The sequence below is a fragment of the Oncorhynchus tshawytscha genome, linkage group LG05 (assembly GCF_018296145.1).
Source record: "Oncorhynchus tshawytscha isolate Ot180627B linkage group LG05, Otsh_v2.0, whole genome shotgun sequence".
NCBI classification, from domain to species: domain Eukaryota; kingdom Metazoa; phylum Chordata; class Actinopteri; order Salmoniformes; family Salmonidae; genus Oncorhynchus; species Oncorhynchus tshawytscha.
Window position 1 is genome coordinate 47,006,334 of NC_056433.1, and position 19,731 is coordinate 47,026,064.

Consider the following 19,731-nt stretch of genomic DNA (forward strand, 5'->3'; position numbering starts at 1 on the left):
CCGCAATCACCTACGACAAGCCTATGACAAGGGCTGATAGTTGGCAATACTTGTTGTCTTTTGCTGTTTATCCTTCCTCCCTACCTACTGGCGTCTGCACACACACACACACACACACACACACACACACACACACACACACACAGTGTAGGCCTATAACTTGAAACCCTATTAACATGACATATATTGAAAAACTGTAATATTTTGGAAAGGCATTTGAAATATAAGTTGTCGTTTTTGTCCTGTTGACATCATAGCCAGTAATGTGAGATGAATATGTGAGGATTGTCATTGGAAATAAGACAACCTTGTAGATCTGTGTGCTTGGGGAGTCACTGTTGGGAATGTGCAGACTCAGATGTTTGTCTCTTTTCCAAAAAGCTGATCAGTCAGTTTCCCCATATTTTTCTGTACAGGAAAGACACACATCCTCCCAGACACAATTTAATTAGACTGTAAATGAACCATTTGACCTACATTTTCCTTGCTGCAGTTATTCTCATAAGGCCTGGCTAGGCCTGCAAGAAACAAAGTATTTCAGTTGATTAGACATTATTAGATATAATTAGAAGATGACTGAATAGTCTGCATTTCAGATGTTTTATTATTAAATACTATTTATTATTATTGCTAAAGCTTTTAAGGAATCTCACACCATTTTATGGGTTTGTATTAATTGTTGTATTGTAATAATGTTATACATTTTCGTATCAATTGTTGTAATTGTGTGTAATCACTTTTGATCACTTCCAGTAACTTCCCTGGATCACTGCCCTGGCCAGAAGAGGGTCCATTAAGCAATAAGGCACGAGGGGTTGTGGTATAATTAGAACAGTAAATATAAATGTCTTGTCATATCCGTGGTATATGGTCTGATATACCACGGCTTTCAGCCAGTCGGCATTCAGGACTCGAACCACCCAGTTTATAATCAATTCACCGACAAAGATGCGTATTCTGTCGCCATGCTTGCGCGTGCAGTGGCTGTCTTTTACGAGAAAATGGGTCTGACTGAAGTGTGTAAAAGCCATTCTCTTTTTCTTTCTGTTGCATAGTTTTTGAACGAAACATGTTTTGAGACTAGTAATTGGATGTGAACAAGCCAAATGGGTTTTGAAGACGAAATAAATAGGTACCTAAGCAGCTAGCTATCTTAACAACTGTATGGCTTGTGCAACGATTAGCTTCGCCTCAGACGAATGTAGCTAGCTCCTGTCAGAGATTTTGGATATAATGGTGAGAGACTTATGTCTCCACCCTAACACTGGGATTTGTTGTCCACAGAGCGGGAACGGCGGGCTATTAAGCTCTCGCCTATTCCTCTCTCTGGATTGGTGGATACATCTCGTTATTTTAATACTTTTTTGGAATATTTGATTAGGGTTGTTGACGTCAACCGCCTATATTTAATGGAGAGAGGTGCTATGCTGCTGCTATAGTTCATTTCTTTGAAATGACCTGGAAACAACGTTGATTCAACCAGTGTGTGCCCAGTGGGTAATGTTGTTCAGATGCATTGTTTTTTTCTCTAAGTCAAATTGCACCTGCTGTAGGCCTAATTAGGTACAGTTCGAGCCATATATTTAGATGGCTCTGGGTCCAATGGTGTACAGTGGGGGTGGATTCTTTGCACATTTCAAAGTGTCATTGTTGAGAAAATGCATTGGTTACTTTTAAATGGGATAGACATTCACTTAAATATTCAAACATTCAAGAAACATTCAGAATATTGCATTCCAACACCCCACTCCCCACTTATTTACTCTCATACCCTCCCCTCTCTCTCTCTCTCCCCCGCTCTCTGTCCAACAGTTGACAGAATGACCCAGGAGCAGCTGCTCTCGTGCCTAAAGAATGATGTGCGCTCCCTGCTCATCTCAGCCAAGCAGGGCCTGACCCCAGATCAGCTGAGTCGGGACTACGTCAACATTCTGGGCCACCCCGTGCCCCTGAGGACCCTTGGCTTCCGCAAAGTGCTGGACCTGATCCGGGAGATGCCTGATGTGGTGTACATTGACTGTCTGGGAGATTGCAACTTGGTGTTGAAGGATGAGTAATACTGAGCAGGAGTCCCATCTTTGGCTTATGAAGTTATAATGTTTTGGGATTGTTATCATGCGATTGTTTTCATGTTTATGGAGTTAACATTTTTGGTTCTTCCTTGAGTGTAGTATGCAGTATGAGGAGTCTGAGAAGCTGAGCACAGAGATCGTTGTACAACACAGATGTCAATTCCGTTCCGTTCCGTTCTAAACTCAGCAGACCAACCTATCTCTCTCTCCCCATTCTGCAGTGGTGGCGGACGACACCACCAGAGGCATCGTGGAGTTGGTGGCCAGGCAGCACAACGCCAACAAGGCCCTGGCGTGTTGGTGTGGGCTTCTTCTCCCCATGCTACCAGCAGCACAGCCCCATGGTCCTGCCCTGGCTCGGCCTCACTCCCCCGGCCCTGCCTGCCCAACTCCGCCAGCTGCTCTACCAAGGGGCCGTGGGCCTGTCGGAGCTGGAGACCGCCTTTGCCCTCCGCTATGACTTCCCTTTACGTGTTACCAACTACAGCTTCTACTCCACCGCCGAGATGCTGGCAGCGGCTAACGGCCTGGTGGCGGTCACACAGAGCCAGATGGGCTCCCTGCTGTCCCTCAGGGGGGTGGAGGTGGCGCCACTGATGAGGACCGGACCAAAAAAAACAACCCTTCTCACCGAAGCAGACATTCCCAACGGTTCCAGTAGTAAGGCCGATGACAGACAAACAGACAAACTCAGGTTGGTTGGCAGATTGTAGAATTGAATTGATTGAATTTCTACTCAAGTACACTGCGCATTGCATGTATCCATTCAAAGCGTCCTGCAAAGCACATGCCCGTCAAACGCACCTTTGCCACTACTTCTGAAGTGTTTCGGTTCACAATTTCATCATGCTGTTTTCAGTAAAATGTCGAGTGTAGTATTGAATGGTAGAGTCGGAGTAGTCTCTTCATCATAGGTGCATTATATTCAAACTAGTCATCTCTCCCTTGTCATGACGGAAATGTTTTTCTGTATTGACCTGTCCGTGTATGAAATCCAGTCCTGGTAGAAAACCCCACCATAGTGTCCAGTACTCAGAATCATGTGGCACCACTCCCCGAGGCTGCAGTCCCTGACGGCCCAGAGAGGCACCAGGGCTCACAGCCAATGGAGCCAATCTGAGCCCGAGCCCAGCCAGAACAGACAACCGTTTCAGAAGCGTGTCATCAGGATGTGTGTGCTGCTGCCTTTACCTCTGTGATGTGTTTTCAACTACGTATAAATAGTTTCCCCCCTTGAGCTTGTTTTTTGATTGGGTGCAAAGCACTCCAATGTAACATTCAGGTCTATAACATCGACAAAACAAACAAATGCTGTAATTTGCGTCTGTGTTTGCAAAGCTTTGGAGAGCAAAATTATGTCATGATTTTTAGAGACGCGAATCGAAAGAACTTCTGAATAGCTGTAGGGAAGAGTGGTAACAAATGTAATGTAGCCCCTTTTGTCATGTATTGCCTGCTTTGATTGGCCTGTGCAGCTGGAGGAGGAGCTTAGGCAGCGTATTCTGGAGAATGGGCTTGCGGGCACGGTCAGTCCACAACTGAAACCCGAGCTACACCAGGTCAGTCCACTCAGTCTCCAACCTCACCCAAGAGCCAAGTCTATCATTCAGAAAGACTAAGACTTTCTAACACATGGAGATCCCCCTATAGTTTGTAGCTCAAAACAGCGAGCGAATATCCACCCATGATCTCCCTGCAGAATACAAGGTCATGAAGGATTTACGTTCCGTGTCCCCTGTTTCCTTTTACACAGACAAATAATCACTTTCCCGTGCGAATGCCTGCATCCTAACGAATGGCTAATAAATAATCCTAATCATTGAGCGTCTTTCAAATTGCGAAGTAGCTCTTCTTTCCGATGTGCCGCAACCGCTGTCCATTTCCCTGTTGCTCTGACCTTTCGACCCTCGGTTGACCCTCAGGAAGGAGCTGCCAGTGGTCCAGAGCGGCTTCCTGAGCTTCCGTGGGCGCCCTAAGCGACACACTCTACCCGCGGACATAGGCGGGCGACGAGGGCAACCACTGGATGATGGTCATGAACATCCATTATGCCCCTGGGCACCACGTGCCACAACAACCAGGTCTGCTTCACACCTCAGGCTCTAAACACAGATCTAGGATCAGATTACACCACTACCAGCACTTTTGTCCTAACCACAGCCATAGATGTTTAGAGTTCAGGACAATCAAATTCTAATGGATTATTAAACAATTGTTATTACTAGAAAGCGGAGATTTTGGTGCCCATTAAGATTCAAGAAAACAGGTATTTTGGGTCTTAGTATGTCATGAGCTAGCTGGACCAAATGGGTAAAAAACGGACTGAAACAAGGAAGGGACAACCTGGTCCAACTGGTGTGTTGAGGCAAAGGGCAGCTAAGTGTGTCCAACCTAGTTCTAAAACTTCCAATAAAGTAGTGCTGGGAAAGAATGAAAGATGAAAGCCTACGCAATTGCTGCAGTTTTGTGGACAGAAAATGTCGCCCCGTTTACATATCCCAGCATCTCACAACGGTCCATATGTGTTAGTGTATGCGTCATACGTCATATTACATACGTAATGTCATGTGTGGACACACATATTATGTGTGTGGCTGCTCCGTTCACTCAGATGGTGGACATTTACGGCTCGGTGCGGTGTCAGCACTGGGCGGTGGTGTTATTGCGAGCCCAGAGCCTGAGCACCCTCACGTCCAGGGGCCCCCGGGAGCTGGTGTCTGTGCTTGTGGAGCACAGACACAAGCACAAGCACAAGTGTGGAGCACGCTCTCACACTTCTACATCCGCTTTGACGAGAACCAGGAGCCCTGCGCCCTAGAGAACAGGAGGATCAAGATGAGGTGAACAACAACCACGACCGCAACAGCCCTCTGCTAGACTGGAGGATTAGGGAGTTGTGGGTGGGAGTTGTAGTCATAGACATGTAGTCCAATTGCATTATTCTGTATGAATTTGCCATAACTGCTCATATGTAGTAGGAGTCCACCATATTGTGCTCAACTATTTCAACTTTTTTCAGACCAGTGCAGATGAAGGACAGGAGAAAAGGGAAGGAAGCTATTGAGATGCTGCGGTTTTGGTGATGCCCTCTCATTTTCTCCCTTCCTCTTTCCCTCCTTCTCTTCATCTTTCCTCTCCCTTCCTCCCTCTCTATCCATCCTTCCTTCCCTCCTTCCAGGAGCTACTACACCTGTCTGAGCGCTACGTGCGACCCTGTGCCAGGTGTGCTGCGTGGTGCCCCCAGGGCATCTGGTTCTACCACGCTTGTTGTCCACTGTTTGTTATCCACCTCAACCAGGGCCTCAACCTGACTGGCACCTCAACCTGACTGGGACCAAATGGCACCCTATTGCTCTGCTCAAGAGAAGTGCACTACATAGGGAATAGGGTGCCGTTTGGGACGGAGCCAATCTATTCTTTACTCTTGCCCAGACTAATCAACAGCCTTAAAATGTAGTCCTTTTATTTGAAGTGAATGTTTGCATCTCTGGTCTCACCATGTGTTGATGTGTTGCTCGGTGCAAGGTGGTAACAGAAGGATTCTCTCCCTATCAGGTTGTGTTACTCAGAGCTCCCGGCACAAGAAGTCCCCTCATCGCTGGCTGGAATCAAGCCTTTCAGTGTAAGACCTAATATGCTACCATTTACACAATCTACCATGACTGACATTCCCATCCCTGGGCCCGTGTTCATTAATTCATTCATATAGTGTCTCAGAGTATTAGTACTGATCTAGGATCAGACCTCCCCCCTTTCCATATAATCGAAAACAAATCCTATTCCAGCACTCCTCCTCTGACTTTGATACATACAGACTGGTCTAAGAACAGCTTTAACCCACGCCCTTTGTGTTCTCTCTCTCCTCCCAGGGCAGCCGGAGCGCACCCTGGTGGTGAACCTGCACAGCTACCACGCCGGCTTCCTGCAGCTCTTCCTGTGTGACAGACACAGCCAGGAGGACGTGTACATCCACAGCGCCCTGCAGGGCCACGGGGCCACGGGGCCACGGGCTCAGCTGCGTCCCCGCCATCAGCGCAGCAGTCGGTCACACACGCTACAAACTACATTCACAGATTACACATGTTAGCGCACACATGCTAGCACACACACACACACACACACACACACACACACACACACACTGTAGTTGTACAGACACACAGGTGTAGTCATACACAGACACAAACGTTTCCCATTCAATGATCCAATGCAATCTCTCATAACCTCTTCATCCGATCCCTCCTCTCAGCTGTGTGGCCAGTTCAACCCCGTGAGCTTCTATCTGGGCGAAGGCGTGTTCGACGAGGGGATGGAAATAGAGGACAAAGATCTCACCCCGGAGCCTTGCCCCGACGCCACCACCAGCACCACTCCCCAGCACGCCATCATCCAACCCCAGCCTAAGAGCTCCCCTTCCCACGCACACGTGGTACAGAACAACTCGTCTCTCTCTCAAGCACACGCACACACACACACACACACACACACACACACACACAAACGCACACACACACACACACACACAGACTGACACACACACAAACACACAGACAACTCTCCATCTATCCCCCTCTCTCTCACTAACTATAGCATTCTCTCCTCCTCTTCCTCCAACACTGTCCACATAACAGCCCTTATCAGAGTAGAGGAGGCTCAGGCAGAGCAGCCCCAGAGATGGTAGCAGCGGCCCCGCTCCAGCTTTAGCTCTCCAGCTCCTCCCTAAGTGAATTACTGCCACACTCCCTCCCCACCCACAGAGAGAGGGGGGGGGGGGCATCATCATCATCCCCTTATGGACACTGTACTGTGTGGAGGTCTGGGGCTTGGCTGGAGGCTGGTTATTAACAGACATGGGTTTTGTTGTCGTGCATATAAGTTTGCAGTGTTTCAAGTGCATGTCAACCGTGAAGTATTTTGTCTGTAATTACTTTTTTGTTTTGTGTCGGACCCCAGTAAGACTAGCGGTTTGCCATGGGAATCAGCCAATGGGAATCCTTATCAATTAAAATATTTGGAGGCGTTTTCTGCTTTAGATCTGTTTTGATTTTCGCAATTGTTCGGAAAAAAAAATTGCCCTCTAGTGGCCTCATTGATGGAATATTATTAATATCTTTCCTAATTGATACACGTTTTATTTTATTTTTTTAAGCCAAAAAATCTGGCGTTTCTATGTCAAACGGTTTTGCTATATTTCAGTCTTCTGGGATGTATATAAAGTGTAATGCTGGGAGGTAAACTGAGTATTTAATAGGTTTCAACTACTATCTGACATGGTACAGGTGTCTTTTTTCTTTTAAGTGCATGAACAAGTGTGTGAGGTGTATACTTTTGTTGAAGACTACCAAGAATTTGGTTAAGACTACCATGAAATACTCCGTGTGACCCTGATTTAGCCCACTGCAGTAAAAATGTATTAAAAGTCCACAGTCTCATGATGTGCAGGGAGAGAATGATTGTATTTGTCAAAAATGATGTGACATAAATTAGCGGCCCTGTTGGAATTTGTCCTTCCTTCCTCCTTTCCAAAAAGTGATCACCTTCTTACACAGCGGGATTTCTGGAAAGCCTGATAATGGTATCCTTGCCTATACCTATCCCAATGGGTTATATCAGTCACTTTGTCAAAGAAAGGAGGGAACAAGAATTTGCATATAAAGTCCAGTAGTTGAGTAATCCATATTTTTAGACCTCTAACCTTGTGGGCGGGAAAAAAGCCAAACAATTGGAGGAGCTGCCTGACCTCCCGGCAGGTATGACCTTTGACCTTTAAAAAAGGAATTGTCGAATGTTTTGTGGTTGTGTTTCTCCAGGGGGGCCAGAAGGCAATCCCGTTTGCGGCTCTGCAGAGTAAGAACCCATTGCTGTGCTGTAGTGACTGGGACCAGGGCTGGACATCCAACCCCACCACCACCCACACCCCAGAGGTGGTACATCCCAAATCAAACCTGGGTAACCATGGAGACACCGCTAAGGTAAGGACAGAGGCCAGACGTTTTGGTTGCCAGAATGTACAATTTAAAAAAATTGTTGCCAGATTGAAAAGTGACATTTTTTATATATTTTTGTTTACATGGGAATAAAACCTGACCTAAAACATAACTAAATGACCAAAGTCCCTACTAGAATTCACTATATTCTACCTGAGGTCCAGTTGTTTGAGTCGTTATCTGGCAACTTGCCTTTTGCTCACATGACTAAGCAGCTGGTTAGAACTAATTTCATTGGAAAGCAATTGCAGAATGCAGTCTCACCTCCTGTTGTCGTGTTGTTTGTCACGCATTAGACCTCTGCCCCTGCACATCCTCCCAGGAATCCCCGAGGCATCACACACTTAATTGTTTGTTAATTGGAAGAACAATTCCTCTCCCACCGATGTTCTCATTTTGTGAACTCATTAACCAAAAGACTGGAATGAAATAAGCTTGTTTGTGCCAAATCCCTGTGAGAGGAACAAAACAAAACATAAATAGGCATTGAGATTAGCTTTTTATTTCCATTCATTGGCTTTTGTTTTGTTTTCACATTCTTCTAAAGGTACTCTCATTACAGTATGTTGTGTAATTACATTGTTAGTGCCTGAGATATGGATTCGCGTTAGCCAGTTCCGTTCCGATGATTGGGCGCTTTTCAAAGTCCCAGTTAATGCATGAATAAACATTCCTACCCTTTCTCTCCCTCAGACATTTCATCTGCCCCCTCCTCCACCTGGTGCGGGTCCTAGTGAGTTGAAGCAGCCTGGCATGTATATGGTGGAAGTAAAGTGACCCCTGTGTCCCTCATGCCCCCCAAATTGAAAATCCTGAGCCTCCAAAACCCTGGACTGATGCAGACCCAGAGTGCTCCATACGGTACACTTAACATATCACACACACACACGCAGTAAACTAACCATTATACACACACACACACACAGTGAACTAACCATTGCATACACACACACACGATGCAGTAACCATTTAACATGCTCCCACCCCCGCACACACACACGCAACACACAGGGGTTAGCCTGAGCGCTAATGATGCTAGAAAAATGCAATGAAATTAGCCTGTGCCATCGACGCAAGCAGAGCATATTGATTTCGATCCTGCATCCCCACTAGCGGATGGCCCTGCACTGAGAAACTGACACCGATTCAATTAGACCTGTTACCATAGCTATTTGACCCAATTGTGTTTCCTAATTGCATTAGGCTTGATATTGATACAGTGTTACAGTGCAGTGCTTTCGATTGAGCTGTGAACAAAAGACCCGAACAGGCCATGAAGGACAACGAGCACGCTGAGCTTCACACAGAACGTGCCATCGTTCAGCAGCAGTGTTACGTCTATGTCTAGCTGTTATATGAATTTTGGGACAGATCTTAACTTGAGATGCTTAAGCAAAGCATGCATACCTCTGACTTTCACGGGAAATCGTGCATTGAAATATAATTAGCATAATGAAAACATACCCATCAAAATGTTTACGATTAGAGATATGATTTTTTTACATGTTTTATCAGACCATGAGACATCCCAAAAAACATCTGTAGCGTCCGAACAGTTTTTGACTGTTTTTCCATGTATTAAACTGTTATTCAATGTGTTTCTATGGGGTAATAGCAGTAAAGCCAAATTCATCAAATAATTGTTTATATATATATATATATATTATATTGCTAAATGATATATAGCTAAATTATATATACTGTAGCTAAATGATCCTTGGTATAACCATCTTAAAACAATTGCATATGTTTTCGCTAACACTATGAGGAATGTGTGCACAGTCGATCGCTCCTTCCTCGATATCTAAAATAATCAGAAAGCTTGTTTTGTGGAATTTTGTTTTGTAGAATCTTTATTTGACCTTTTGGTCTACTGTGTTCCCTCTTTCCATTTTCAGGTTCAAACTGGTTGCAAAATGCTTATTAAATGTGACCCAGGTGCTGGCCAACCAAATATGGCCACACATTGGGGTAAAATGACACACAAATGACAGAAAACCTTTTGAAATAGAGGAAGTACCGTGGACAGCAACCTGTCGCATAGACCATACCTTATTGTTTACAATTTCAAAAACTTTTCTCCTGTTTGTGCCAAATGATGTAGACCCAAAGTACTCATCATAAGCGTGAAGAGGTGGTCAGGATGTAAAAGGAAGAGTGAAGGACCCCCCCCCGACTGTGCTCTCACTGGCTCCCCTGCCCTCAGGCCAAGGCTGCCTTCACCCATCACCTCCCTGAGCGTCCATCACGTCTGACAGAACTACTAACTCCCCAACCATGACCCACTGATTCATCCCTTTACTCACTCGTTCCCCTCTTTTATTTATGCTCTCTCCGGTCTTCCTGCACTCTGAGGCGCATCACTTCCAATAATGCATTACAGCGGGCCTACACCGTGGCGAGGTGTACTCAGCGAGAGGGTGAATCATCCTGGAATAATTACGGGAAAACAATAAATAAAACAATAGGTGGTGGAGCGCCAAAACTCTCGTCCGCATCAAGCCGTGAGTGAGCCAAGTTGACGACTTGTTTCCACTATGACTAAACTACTCTCTGCCTCATCAGGAACCACCACCCGCTCACTCCTCTGCACCGCTGCATCTAAAAATGTTCCCCCTGTCAAAACAATCACTGTCAGAGGACACGGGGGAAATGATCCAAACGGCATGTCTTCTTCTACCGAGGTGCTGCCCCTGCCATGACCTCTTCCGTCCTCCATTTTGGAATCAACGGCGAGGCATTGGAATCCATTAGCCTCTTAAAACGGTTCTTTCATGTACATTTATCCAGAGCGACTTACAGTAGAGAGTGCATATTTTCTTTGACTTTTTCGTACTGGTCCTCTGTGGGAATCGAACCCACAATCCTGGCATGGCAAGCACCATGCTCTACCAACTGAGTGTTAATGAGCCCTGCTCCAGCGGTCCCGGAGGAGGCCTGGTCATTTAGAAGGCCTTAGCAGGTAGAACGTAGGCTGCCTTCAGGATTATGCCTCATTGCAGCTCAAAGGGGGGCGGAATACACAGAAACAAGATTAGCCCTTGAAACGTGCAGAAATATGCTCAGACTAGCATCATGTTATGATGCTGTATAGCCAGTGCTTGACGGTCCATTAAACTAGTTCCCCCGAAATTGACAAATTACATTATTCTATAGAGAACTCCGATTATTCACTGTTAAGGGTTTATTCACATTTCCCATGACTTCTCAACGACTTTTAACTAAATTCTCATGACTCTTATTATAGCCTACATGGAAAAAGTAAGCATTATTGACACTGAAAAGCTGTTGTGTCTGATCCCATGTAGGCCTACAATCTCCTTCTGTTGTGCCCTTGATCAAGGTACTTAACCTCCCACAAAGTAGAACTGCACTGTTGGTCACGTTGTTAACATGTGGTCAACCCTCCACCTGGAGAGATCTTGGGTGTGAAGGCTTGGCTTTTGATCCAACCCTGAAACAGGCAAATCTGCTAATCACGGTCCTGTTGAACAGCTGATGTTTAGCCTACATTGTGGTTAGACCAGGGCTGGAACAAAAGCCTGCACACCCAGTAGCTATCCTGGAGGATGGTTGCCACCCTTGATGTGAAATATTGTAACATTACAACCAACTACTTTTGTCTTTATAAAATGATTTCCTCAATCAATGAATCAAAGATCAAATGGATTAGGTAGGCTACTTCAAAGCAAGGTATCTAACTAGATTTTTTTTTTTTTTTTTTAAATATAAAGGCTCAAATATGAATGTTTCAGGGGAGGTCTATGCACAGCAAGTTATTTGTCAATTAGGCTATCCTTAGAATATTTGTAATTGCGACAACGTTTAACATGGCTACTGTTTAATAGAGGGGAATCCCAGTTTTCCAACGGTGCGGATTTATTTAGGCTATCTACAGTACCCGTGGAAAGCCGACAGCGACATTAATGCTTCGTTGGCTATTTTTAACTAGCGAGATAACAAGGTACACGTTATGTTTTGAATTGACTATCTAGTTAGTCTTTTGTCTGACATTAGTTTATACCCGCAGCTGAAATGTCGCTCTCGCTACTCCAGCAACAGCGCACACAGACACGCATTGAAGGCTATTACGATAATAGCAGATATGTAGGTTTTTAAGTGATTGATATTATTTTAAAGTGTGCCTTCATGAATTGTATTAACAATGACCTTTTCATGACCTTACAAACCCTCATTTGACAATGTGGAACAGCGCATCATGCGCATTCCGGCTGGTGCATTTTCAATCTACGCAATCTCGAACAGCCAGCCAATGTCACTCACAGATTTGCGGCAAATGAATTTGAACAAAACGAGAATCAGGAAATTAATTCCCACACTCAATTGCTAATCAATGTCAATCCCGCCTTCATTCCACTTTGAACAACCTTTTTTGTCTTGCTGTGTGAATCTGGGGTTGCTATAGGCTACTTTGTTTTATGGAGAAACTGGTATGCAATTCCCACAAAATTAGAAATGCCTGTAAAGCGCTGCTGACAACGCGTGCCTTAATCCAGCATTGTGTATAGCAGTGCGGGGACCAACACAGGCCAGAGATGTTGCTAACTGGTCCCTGGCCACAGATGGTGAGCTGACACCAATTTTATTCAGTTCTTCAGTGTTAATTTTAATGGAAGTGGTCCTCAAGGACACATTTTTGACTATTTGAACGAACATTAGTATTCGATTATCTATGTGACATTGCTACATAGCCTACACGAATAGACCATTACTTTCCAAATGTTAATAAAACAATAGTTTTATAACAGTTTTTATGAGTGCGCACCACACAAAAGACGCACCGATAGCCAACATATCCGTTTAACATGTATAGCTTGTTGTTATTGTCAGTCAATCACAGCGGCGCTACAGTCAGAGGCTCCATGTGAGGTGGGACATTTCAAATGAATGCGAAATGGAATTAAAATTACGGAATGAAGTTGGCTAAATGAGAAGGAGTAGGCAACAATGATCAACAAACATGTGTGCTGTAGTTTAATGTGAATGGAGTTGTTGGTGACATGGACAAGGAGCGCAGCAAAATGGCCTCATTTAGCCTTGCTACTTTAGCTAGCTAGCTGGCTACTTTGTAGCTAGCTAGCTTCTTTACAACGATTTGATACAGTGAAGACAGGCACTGCCAGATGGTATGATGATAACCTATGGCAGCAACACGTTTGTCTAATTAGCTCGAGTCGCTTTGACTACTTTCTCACTCAATTCAATCCAAAGGGCATTATTGGCAAATATATGTTTACATTGCCAAAGCAAGTGAAGTAGATAATAAACAAAATTGGAAAAAAAACAAATCAGAAATGAACAGTAAACATTACACTCACAAAACGTTCTAATGTTTCGAGACATTTCAAATGTCATATTATGGCTATGTACTGTATTGTAACAACGTGCAAATAGTTAAGGTATGAAAGGAACATTTAAAAAAACATTGGTTGTATTAACAACGGTGTTTGTTCTTCACTGGTTGCCATTTTCTTGTGGCAACAGGTCACAAATCTTGCTGCCTTGATGGCACACTGGTATTTCACCCAATAGGAGTGAAATATAAAAAATGTAATTTGTTTTTGAATTCTTTGTGGGTCTGTGTAATCTGAGGGAAATATTTTTCTCTATGGTCACACATTTGGCAGGAGTTTAGGAAGTGCAGCTCCATTTCCACCTCATTTTGTGGGCAGTGTGCACATAGTCTGTCTTCTCTTGAGAGCCATGTCTGCCTATGGCGGCCTCTCAATAGCAAGGCTATGCTCACTGAGTCTGTACATATGATTTTTCTTAATTCTGGGTCAGTCACAGTGGTCAGGTATTCTGCCACTGTGTACTCTCTGTTTAGAGCCAGATAGCATTCCAATTCTGTTTTTGGTTGATTATTTCCAGTGTGTCAAATAGTTATCTTTTTGCTTTCTCATAATTTGGTTGGGTCTAAATGGGTTTCTGTCCTGGGACTCTGAGGGGTCTGTTTGTGTTTGTGAACAGAACCAGCTGGCTGAGGACACTCTAGTATCCTCTCTCTGTAGGTGAGGGCTTTGTGGTGGAATGTGTGGGCATGGTTGTAGAATTTAACATCTCTTTGCTGGATTCTGGATTTTGATATCTAACAGTCCTAATTCTGCTCTGCATTCATTGTTTGAGGTTTTGCGTTGTACGCAAAGTATATTTTAACAGAGTTCTGCATGCAGTGTCTGTGGTGGAATTATTGTAATCAAAAAGAGACTTTTAGATTTCTTCAAAACAATCAAACTTTATTATTTAACTACTGCAGTAATTGGAGCTGGTCGGTAAACACCCCTGGAGGTGATCACTGAGAACTTAACCAGCTGGTTTACTGCAGTAATGGAGCTGGTTGTTAATCACCGCTGGAGGTGATCACTGAGAACTTAAGCAGCTGGTTTGAAGCACAGTATTTTAAAGCAAAGTGCATCCTCCTTCAGTCTACATAACACACAACAGATGTATGGAATGGGTCACAAGCAGCCATGTCTCCCTGGTACCGTTTAGAACAGAAACATTAACTCATGCTCTGCATCGTAAATCTCCTGTCAGCGTTATCTCCCAGAGGCCCACTTTCAGTTCACACAGACACAAGAGAGTTATACGAACCCTCTATTCTATCGCATAAAACAACCATTTGATGCAATAAAAGTATTATAAAATAAGCTTGTCATTTCCACTATATGTCTCAATTGGGTGTTTGCCTCATTTTGTGAGTTCTTGGTTGGGGAGTGGATCCCAGACCTCACAACCATAGAAGGCAATGGGTTCGATAACTGATTGAAGTATTTTTAGCCAGACCCTAATTGGGATGTTGAGTTTTATGTTCCTTTTGATTGCAAAGAAGGCCCTTATTGAGCCCCCCCCCCACCTTCTGCTGAAACAAGCAGAACGCAGCGCACCAGCTCTCTCCTGAGGCACGCTAGATATCCAAATATCCCCAAAAATATGTTATTCAAATAGTGAAATAATTTAAAATGTCCAACCCTATTCCCGGGTATCAAAATAAGTTAAACACTGCTTTATCATTTGCTTCACAGTCTGACGAGTCACAGGTCGATTAGAACTCTATATAGCATCTACCGAGGGTCTCTTTAGTGATTCAAATGTATTACTGCAGACCAAGAACAACGGCAGGCACCATCATCTGACCACGTTTGTCGCATGTAATAATTTCAGTCACACAAAAAAAGGAATGAGGAAGATATCCGAGATGAAGGGCGGATAGACGATCTAAAGTAGGCCTATGTGTTAAGTCCAAACCGTTGTATGATCTAGTCGCAAATGCCATCCCATCTCCCTAATCACATTGTTACCAAGAAACCTAGCTCAGTGCATATGGACCGATATGCAAACGGTAAGCAATTACACACACGCGCGCACACACACAGTCATTAGCTGTGTTTGTGCTCCCCTGTACTCCCCCTTATATGCACTGCTGGGGTCTTCTGCTGCCGCTGCATCCGTCTCTGCTGCTGAATTCTAATGGCTTCAATCCAACTCCGCCAGCACCAATAATAAACTCCACATTCAAGAGGGGCTCTGAGCACCGGGTTATTTGAGCATTTATGTTTGCGTTTGAGAGGCACAGCGGGCTGCAGAGCAAAATGTGAAAATGAGGAGCATTCTTATTTTGATTCTGCTTTGAAAGTATTATCTCCAATAAATTACATTTGAGGAATGAATTAATTGGAAGCAAAGTGAGCTTTTCATTTCCATAATGTCTCTCGAACCCCCCCCGGACATATTTGGTTTCGCATACCGACTAACAACGCTGGCAACTGCACCGCCCGCAACCACAGGGCTCTCCAGAGGATGATGCTGTCAGCCCAACGCATCACCGGGGGCAAACTATCTGCCCTCCAGGACACCTACAGCACCCGATGTCACAGGAAGGCCAAAATGATCATCAAGGACAATAACCACCCGAGCCACTGCCTGTTCACCCCGCTATCACCCAGAAGGCGAGGTCAGTACAGGTGCATTCAAAGCTGGGACCGAGAGACTGAAAAACAGCTTCTATCTCAAGGCAGTCAGACTGTTAAATGCTGTTAAATGACCATCACTAGCACATTAGCGGCTGCTGCCCTATATACATAGACTTGGAGTCAGTGGCCACCTTAATAATGTTTACATATTTTGTATTACTCATCTCATATGTATACACTGTATTCTATACTATTCTAATGTATCTCAGTCTATGCTGCTCTGACATTGCTCGCCCAATATAAATATATGATTAATTCCATTCCTTTACTTGAGATTTGTGTGTATTGTTGTGAAATTGTTAGATATTACTGTTTAATATTACTGCACTGTTGGAGCTAGAAACACAAGCATTTTGCTACACCCGCAATAACATCTGCTAAACACGTATGTGACAAACAAAAATGCTTCGATTTGGTTAACCATTGCATGAGGGTTGATCATCCAAGTTCTATAGACATTATAGTGTTAGCAATAGTATTTTCTTCACACTGGTAACAAGCATTTAGTCTCTTTTCACTAGTAACTTAAACGCTCTAGCAACCTCATCAAAGAGGAAAAACCCCTGTACATGAGTGCTGGGATGGGTAAGCCCACATATATAACGTAGCTGAATAAGTGGCCAATGAAGACTTGGGGGTTTATGTAACGTGGTCAGGGGGTGGGGTTGGGGGAAGAGGGCGGCGTGCCGATGGAGGGGTTTGGCCACAGCGATGGGGTGTAGTTGGCCACAAATAGATGTGTATTGTTCTTGGGTCCGTACCCAAAAACATTCTCGAGAATGGGTTTTTAACCACCAGGTTCGAGATGGCAATCCACTCCTAATTTGATCAGACGTGCACTGGATACCAGTGTGCCGCCACAATCTGCAGTACTCAAACACAGTTTACCGTAGTCAAACACAGCTCTCGTCTGCTGCTCTTTTGGCGTTGAGGCGGAGTTAATGTGTGATAGCACTAGTGAGATGACAGTTCCATTACAGGTTATTTACGAGGGCCACATGTAATAGATATGCAGATGCACAGCGCAACTCTGTCAGCAGTTGCACAATCATCTTGTAGATGGGGAGTGTGCCACGGGTCAGGGTCTTCAAGCTGCCACCCTGAATGTAGTAGCGGGGACCCGACGGAAAATGTGCCCCGCTGGCGGGTGAATTAAAAGTTATCCTGTTTTACTCTTGGGTACATAATTATTAAAGACTTATTTATTCCCATTTCATAGAAAGAAGGCTTTTTTAATCCCCCCCCCAAAAAAAGTTGGTTATACTGGCAATGAATGTTCCCTGTAATGAGATCCGTGTACTCTTCTCTATCTATTGCTGGCAATGTGTACTGGAGCTGCAGTGCTAGTGAGTGAGGACTCAGGCTAGTGAGTGTTGTTTAGCAGGCGAAGTGCGTAGCGGAGACAAGTGGTTACATCCCAAATGGCACCCTATTCCCTATTTAGTGCCCTTCTTTTGACCAGGTCCCTCTGTTCAAAAGAAGTGTACCAAATAGGGAATCGAGTGGCGTTTGGGACGCATGCAGCAGGTCACATGATGGATACGCTTACAGAGAGCCGGTACAATGCTGAGTCATGATCAATCATCTCCCACACACCTCCGCTGTCCCTGGGGACATGTGTTCCGCTAATACTGTCTGCATGTTGAATATACACCAACTTTCATCTCCATGTGCAGTCGGTGAGTGAGGGAGATTCTGAATAATAATGATCAACATCATTCTTATTGCCAGTTATACCCCAACAATCCCTCATCAAATATCCCTCAGGAGGATAGGTCTGTAATTTGTATTGGAGATGTTGTGCCAATTTGTTGCAAAGATGAACTCCCTCTTTCTTTCCGTCTCTCTGGCCACCTCTCTCTCTCTCTCTCTCTCTCTGATCTACTCTTTCACACTCCCTCTTTCACACACACCAAAACATGAAGATATTTCTCAGCTGGCCAGGCCTTACAAAGTGACATCCTTTCACCCAATGAATAGCAGCTGTCCAGTTCTCCACTCTATGAACTGTATAACACAGTGATTTGATGTAAGACTGAGGGAAGCATTATGCCCATCCCTTTGACTGAGAAAGCACAGTTGGGGGGGGCAGATAAGCAGCACCTAAGACCCAGCAGCCCAGGAAATGATATTAGCTCCGATCTGACCACCACAGACCTCGCATTCACCAGGAAGCTGCTGGTCACCATGGATACGGTCCGGCTCCTCGCCCCAGGTTGTCATTGGTCTCCTCGATGCAGACTTGGTTGTTGGCTATGAATGAGGAACAAACAACTACGGTAGCCTGTTAACATTTGCCATAATTATCCCCCAATTTAAAAGGCCAAAAGCAAGAGAAGATAAAAAATGTATTCTCTTAGTTGTTAGTAGTAGATGTTAGTTGGTTTATTATATGATTAACGTACCAACACAAGGTTCACACTGGTTCCTCAAACATCCATTAGGCAATTGTATTAGGGTCACATGGAGATCAATGCTATAAGAGTTGTCCTGCAGTGAATGACAATTTTACATTCCTGTTTTTATCCCTCCATTTCATCGAATCACCAATTGCTGTTAATGGGGAGAGTCTGGATAGAACTTACACTAAATGCTTGCTTGTGTGTAGTCATTAGTGTAATGGGTGCCTGTATGGAAGGTTGATTGAAACAAAATGCTTAGCCTTTACGCTTGGGCCTTATTATTGTCAATGGGCAAAATCACCACCATTAATAACCATTAGACAGACGAGCTGATGCCGAGTCTCTGGTGTGTCCCAAATGGCACCCTATTCCCTATTTAGTGCACTGCTTTTGACCCGTAGCGCTCTGGTCAAAAGTAGTGAGCTATGAAACAGGGTGCAATTTGGGACGCCTACTCTGTGTTCCTGTAAGGTCACAGCTCTCAGAACGTCTGGGTGGAATGGACTGACCCAGCACTTTAAACACAGATCTCGTTTCACACTTGGTCCTAGCATCTCTACTGATCATTACACTCTGTCCAAAAAGCACCCAAACTTCTCGGTCACATGCTTCAACAATGCCCTCCACACTACGTCCCTTCCCATGGTATTTCTATCGAAATGCTGGAATCTATACTTCTCATGTGTCACCTTTTCTTCCCTCAACTCCAGTATGGTGGCACACTTTAAATACTATGAAAAGGTATTCACATTTTTTTAAGCAATTGGAAATCTGTATAGTGTATCTGTTCACACTGTTTTGAGAGGCCCCCACAAATGGTCTATAGCGTTTCTAACTATTAATTGCAAATCTGATTTTAACATCTATAAACCATCTATAAGTGGACTCTCCAAATAAAGTGTCACCCTAGATCTACCTCTTTTGATATCGGCCACATGCACTGTAGATTTTGTGGCCTATTATGGTTTAGCTCAGGGGAATGTAGCCTGTAAGTGGCAACCTCCAGCATGGATCCATTCCAAACCTCATCAGGACTTCTGTGCACATCTGCCATCTTCAGGGCCGTGTTTAGTGAACTATGAAATTATTATAATGGGGAATAGAAGGGACATTGGACTGGAAATCGGATGTCATCAGAGTGTGTAGGGGAGTTTAACTCTTGATTGGACATGGTTGACCATTAGGGTTTCCCATCAACTCAATCTAAAGGTAGTTGGGCACTGGTGCATATGCATAATATGCATAATTTGCCTATCAATTGGTCGTGTATCGTGCA

General features: G+C 44.4%; 1 protein-coding gene across 1 annotated transcript in view; it reads left to right on the forward strand.

Annotated features, from left to right (window-relative positions):
• Positions 1–12,469: 12,469 nt before the first annotated feature.
• Positions 12,470–19,731, forward strand: part of LOC112250680 (protein FAM163A-like) — a 30,752-nt gene continuing 23,490 nt past the window's right edge. Inside the window, exon 1 of the mRNA XM_024421024.2 lies at positions 12,470–12,645. The gene's annotated coding sequence lies outside the window, so the exon portion shown is untranslated. The remainder of the gene's footprint in view (positions 12,646–19,731) is intronic.